At 42.0% G+C, this 6,363-nt stretch overlaps 1 non-coding gene across 1 annotated transcript; it reads left to right on the top strand.

Moving 5' to 3' along the window:
* Nucleotides 1–1,098: 1,098 nt before the first annotated feature.
* On the top strand, nt 1,099–1,205 carry LOC145637440 (small nucleolar RNA R71). Its single transcript, XR_014114225.1, has one exon. It is a non-coding gene; the product is annotated as a small nucleolar RNA R71 (small nucleolar RNA).
* Nucleotides 1,206–6,363: the final 5,158 nt, after the last annotated feature.

The raw sequence follows: 6,363 nt of genomic DNA, 5'->3' as shown, positions 1-6,363 counted from the left end.
ATATTAGGAAGGGTAACCTCACCTTCCTCAAGAGAGCCTTCAAACCAAGCGGGAACTTCAAGAAAGTCATCATACCTCATTGTCACCTTACCATCACATGGAGGTAAGCTCTCATTATCCATCACACCATCGACCACATCAACTCTACATACGCTCACCGCCATAGGGCTCTTCAAAACAACATTCTCAACTAGCCTACAAGGGAAGGGAACCGGGCCTTCAAACTTGCTTGGTTCACTAAAATCTAATGGCTTCTCATTTTGTTCTTGAACCTTCTTCTCAACCACATCCTCCACAACCTTGTCTTCCTTACTTTCATCCTCCTTGCAAGTTTCGAGATGATAAGCATATGAAGGGTTAGTAGATGATTGTAAGGGGAGTTTTGCGGTTAAATGGAGAGAAGAAATGTTGGCTAGTTGGGAGTCAACAACTTCATTGTGAGATTTGATCTCTTGGAATTGTTGAGTGAGAATTTGACGTTGTTGAAGAATTTGGGTTTGTGTGTGGTCGGGTGGTGATTTTTCTTCATACTCTTGAGGATTTTGGTCATGATGTTGACCTTGAAATTTCCCCATTTGGATGTAAGGGTAAGAAAAATTTTCGGTTAGAGGATTGAAAAGAGGTTCATCTTGGAGGTAGGAGTTTTCTTGTTTTGGAGGTTGTTGAAGTTGTTGAGATTGAGCTTGGGTTACAAACTCTTCTTCCCTCAAAGTCAAAGCCTCACCTTGCTTGGGATTGAACTCTCTACAATACGATGCATCATGATCCGTCCCACCACAACAACCACATGAGAAATCAATGATTTGTGACGGTTTTGAACCCAAGCCAACACTTGAGTTCAACTTGGAAAGACCTTCATTCAAGAGTTCAACTATGTGCTTAAGTTGACCGACTCTCTCCAACTCATTAAGATCACCTTGCTTTCCTTGGGACCTTCTTTGACCTCCCCAAGAATAGCTAGTAGCCACCTCTTCAATTGTAGCTTCAACTTGGCTTTGAGGGATCTTAATCAATTGGCCGCCGGCACCCGCATCTAGATTAGTTCTTGAAATTGGCTCTAAGCCATCATAAAAGAATCTCATGAGCAAATTATGGTTGAATCCATGGATAGGACATGCTCTAATCATATCCTTAAACCTTTCCCATGCTTCCCCAAGAGTTTCATCCGGTTCTTGCTCAAAAGAAGCTATCTTCCTCCTCATTTTTGCGGTTTGCTCATCGGAAATGAACCTCTTGAGAAAGGCCTTCGCAACATCTTTCCATGTGGTGAGAGAGTTGGGCTTCAAAAGCTTGAGCCATTTCTTTGCTCTTCCGGTGAGAGATTGCCGAAAGAGATGCATACGAATGTAATCTTGGCTCACTTCATTTGTTTGCATCATTGCACACAACTCAAGGAATCGGTCCAAATGCTCAATGGGGTCTTCACTTGCACTTCCGGAAAATTGCTCAACTTGTACCATCCTAGCATATTGTGGATGGATTGTGAAATTAGACTCGGTGGTTGGGAGAAGTATACCACTCGTGAGCTCATAGACTTCCGGATTTCCAAACTCCCTAAAAAGAAGGTCATCCTCTTGTCTTGCCATATCTCTCTTTGAATACAACAAAGCTAAGCACACGATTAGCAATGACAAGTAGGATTAGAAAAAGCAAAATAATAAAAAGAAAGCAAATGAAATGACTCTAACAATAGCAAAAATAAATGCTAAACAAGCCGCTTCCCCGGCAACGGCGCCAAAATTTGATCGAGGTTAAGTAGGTCGTTGGTTCTACCGACCCTAATCAAATTAACAATTTATAATGCCTAAACTTACACTAAACTAGTTAGTGGCAAGTAAAGGGTCGAACCACTAAGGAAGCTCACTCGTCCAACATCAATATCACTAATGCAAGAGTCAAGAGGGGAAATGTTTTTGTTGATATATTGGATAAAAAGCACTAAAACTACGAATAAGCAAAGATAAAGATGAACAAAATCAATAGAAAATTACGCTAGGGATTCGGGGGTGTCAAACATGACTAGAAAGAGGAGAATAACGGTGATTATCATGAAACATATGCCAAAGAACACAAGGTCCTACCTAAACAATTCATTCTCATGCAATAGTCTAGGCAAATCAATGAAAGAAGTCCATGCTAGTTAGGATCATTCTCATGCATCCTATTAGACACAAGCAAATCAAGAGAATAAAGAAACACAATTCATAAAAATCAATTTTAACAACTCATTCTCATGCAATCATTAAAATAGAGGTGATCTTAATCTAGTTCAAATCACTTTCATGCATTTAAACTAGAGGGAAATCAAATAAAGTGTAACAATAATCTCAAGCCATCAAAAATCATATCTTTCATCAATTTAAGGCATGTATTCAATCCAACCATCATCATTAATCCAACATTCAACACATATTTTCCACCCCCTTTCCCTAGCTAAGAAATTAGCCTAGAGAAGAGAGATTAAACATAATAGCAAAACCAAAAATAAATTCAAGAAACACAAAACAAAACATGATTAAGAACAATGAAAACAATAATAAATAGATAAACTAAAAGGATAACAAAAATAAGCAACAATAAAGCAAATAAATAAAGCTAAAGGAAAGGATTAGAGATTACTAGAGAGAGGATTAATGAAAGATGAAAACTTGAAGGAATTGCTTGATTGGAAATTAAACTTGACCAAAATTGATTACTTGGAAGAAAATTGAGCAATAATCTACTTTATCTCTCTAAAAATTATCTAATCTAACCCTAAGAGAGAGAAGCTCTCCTCAACTAACTAAGAAAAAATAGGAAAATCCCTTCCCTCTAATTACCCCAAAAATGGGTATTTATACAAAGCTCATAAAACTAAGAAAAATAAAAGAAATAAAAGAATGAGAAAAATAAGGAAAGACAAAAGAAAAATAAAAGAGTAAGGAAATAAGAAAAGGAAAAGGAAAATATAAAAAGAATTAAGAAAATAAAATAAAATAAAAGAAAAAGAAATTAAAATAAACCCACAAATCCCCCAAAACCTCGGACCCGATTTCCCCTTCTCTTCTTCCTTAAATTCCCTACTCTTGATTTCATCATCAACATCACCACCACGCATTATCAACGACTCAAATCGAAACACCATCATCACCGACATCTTCATCAACCAGCAATCAATCAAGGCCGTTAAATTTTCATTAAAACTCGCGTGAGAAGCTCGTGATTGACCCATAATTTGCGCGCCCGCACAGACATCGCACAGAGGTCGCGCAAACTTACTGCGTCGACTCTGAATTTGGACTCCAATTGTGTGCGCCTTCTGACAGGGCTGCGCGGCCGCGGAGGAGGCTTGAGATGGTATGAGTTGCGCGGCTATGAGGTGAGTAATTTGGTGGTGATTTGGGTGGTTGTTGTTGATTGGAGGTGGTAATTGTTGGCAGTTTGGTGGCGAAATGGGAGGTGACGGTGGTGTTGGTGGTTTAATTGGGAGGCGTAGCAGGTGTTGCGGGCTGGTCGTTGTTGTGGGGTTGCACGATGGCTGTGGTGTTGGTTGCGGTGATGCTGGGCTGTGAGAACGGCTGATGGTTGGATTGGGGTGATCGGCGGTGGTTGAAATTGGTGCTGTTGGAGTTGTTATTGCAGATTGTTGTTGCAGATGGTGTTGGTGTTTGTTGTTGTAGCTGTTGGTGTTGCGTGGTGGTGTGTTGCTGGTGGGAGCAGGGGAAGTGCAGGGGAGGTTGTGTGTTGTTGATGTTGTGTCGTGGTGTAGGGTAAGGTGATTGTGTGGTGAAGGATAACAGGGCAGCAGCTAGGGTGTTGCTTGGAAGCTTGTGAATTGTGCTCGAACCTTGGACCCCGAACACAAACTTGACTTTGAAACCCGGAACACCTACAACCAAAAACAACACGAGGGGAAATCGGAAGATAAAATAAAATAAAATAAAATAAGATAAATAAAGTAAAATAAAATAAGATAAATAAAGTAAAATAAAATAAAATAAAATGCTAAAACTAAAGAAATAATAAAATAAAATAAAATAAAATAAACTAGAAACTAGAAACTAAAAGAAAATAAATAAAATGAGAGAAGCGGGAAATTATTAACTAAAACTACAAAAATAAACTAAAAACTAATAAAAAGGGCAAAAATACACAAAATAAAAATAAAAGACGAGAATAAGAAAATAATTGAAATAAGGATAAAATAGTGAAATTATTAGAAAATAAGTCGGAATACGACTCAATAAACACCCTAAAAGTGACATAAAAGTCACTTATCAGTTAACGAGAAGACTGGGTGATGATCAAGCAAACGACACAAGACAAGAGGCGAGCGTCAACTATTTTGGGGGTTTTTGTCCCTTGGGAGAGTTACAACACTAAGACTGGATTTAGCAAAGGGCGCCTGTACCTGCAAAGCAAACGGACCGCCGGATGGTCGGTGGTCCGCCTCCGAAGATTAAGTTAGCAAGTATTTGGAGTAAAACGTGCGAAAATAGAGTTATCTACTTGGATTCCAAGCTCAGGTAAGGTGCTGTCTGTTTCTGGAAAACGACAGCTCTGTAATGAATTTGAAAGTGACGTATTGTCTCGTATTCCGTGTCCCTTCATAAATGAGAGAATTTTCCCTATTTATAGGGTCTCATGGAAAAGTGTGCCCTCCCTAGGATCTGGTGACCTAGGGATTAGGTCATGCCGCAAAACGGCGCCTCAAGGTTTGGGCCCTTGAAGGCCTCCATTCTAGAAGCAATATCTGGGTGACACGTGTCACTGATCCCAAAAGGCTTTTGGGTGCCTCTTAGGGTGACATGTGTCGCCCTCCTAATGGTCCATTCTGGATCATCAATCATTCCGTAATGGAGGGATGGCTTCCTACCACGTGTCACCCTCTCAACGGTCCAGGTGGCACCTTTAGCTATGACACGTGGCGGCTTCTGATTGGGCCACTTGGTCGGGTTTAAAAATACCTAAATCATTTGCCCCTCACAGGGGTCACGTGCATTGCACATGACACCTGTGACAGGTGTCAACATCCGACTGGCCGGATTTTCAAATCATCTTTTGGAGGGAAAAAATTAGGGTTTACCCTTTCTATAAATAGAAGGGTTTGACTTCCTTTTGGATTCACATTTGCGTGAATCTTCAAGGAATCTTGAATCTTCTGACTTTCAAGGACTTTGACTTTCTAGAGCATCCGACAGCCGGCCCCCTTAGTTCGCCTGCCTCATCAAGCACCCAAGACCAACGTCTCTCGTTACCTTCTTCTAAGGTAACTGCCCGATCCCTTTTTAACTTATTTTTTGCATTTTTCGTTTATCGAAATGGTTTCCAAAACGCACACGGCACGACTGAGGTTAGCGATCAGCCGGTCACCGGGGATGGCTGAATCTAGAACTAGGAGTGCCGAATGCTCGTTCGAGAACTTTCCTTTAAGTACATCTCCAAATCTGACAGTGTATATGCCTCTACAGGACACGATGGCCAAAACAAAGAAAACGACCAGGATATATAGAGCAGATGGTACCTTTTATCATTCGGACAAAGAGACTATCAATTCCGATGGCTCCATTAGGGTGCTTGTCTCTGAGGATAGCAGAGACCCGCCTAGCACCGTCAACACTCCAATTGACTTGTTTTTGGAGGAGTGCGATGAGGAATTTGAGAACCGCGGGTCGAGTGGATCGGTGCCGGATGATGAGTTGGGGGAGGACACTGCTTGCACCAGCCGGCAGTCCCCTAGCTCCGATGAGAGTTCTGATGACTCAGCGTCATCGTCTTCCAACTGCGTCCCCATTGACTCCAAGGAGGCGCAGTCAAACTTAAAAGGCTGCCAGAGAGTCCCTCTCCGTTGCAAGGGAGAGGGTTGGGTAGAGCCGTCTGCTTCCAGGCAGCATGAACGTGCGCCCTACTATCTGCACGTTTCGGAAGGCAAGCGGAAGATCATGGCAGATGATCTTCCCAAATATCTTTCTACTCATGTCATGGGACATGGGTATCTTCTGTCAGTGCCGGATGGTGAAGACACGGTCACCTGGCCTGAGATGGCTATTTATGGTGACAAGTGTTTCGGCTGCTACGAGGCGGCCATCTAGGGAGGACTTCGCTTTCCTCTCCATCCGGCCGTGGAGAGGATCTTGGACAGATACCAGCTGGGTATCTGGCAACTAGCCCCCAACTCTTGGGTAAATATCTTGGGCTACGTTGCCGCCTGCGAGATGCTGGAGGTGGATCCCAACTTTGAGGCGTTTGCTCATATGTACTATCTGAGCAGAACGCCCAATCCAAGTGGTATCGGCTGGTTTACGCTGACTAGCCATACCAAGTACGTGATGACGCTGGGGAAAGAGAACAAATGGAAGGACTGGCGGACCAAGTTTTATATAG

This window comes from Chenopodium album, chromosome 6 (assembly GCF_948465745.1).
Source record: "Chenopodium album chromosome 6, dcCheAlbu1.1, whole genome shotgun sequence".
Classification (NCBI taxonomy): Eukaryota; Viridiplantae; Streptophyta; class Magnoliopsida; order Caryophyllales; family Amaranthaceae; genus Chenopodium; species Chenopodium album.
The sequence above is the reverse complement of the archived record's forward strand: the minus strand, read 5'-3'. Positions and strand labels throughout refer to the sequence as shown.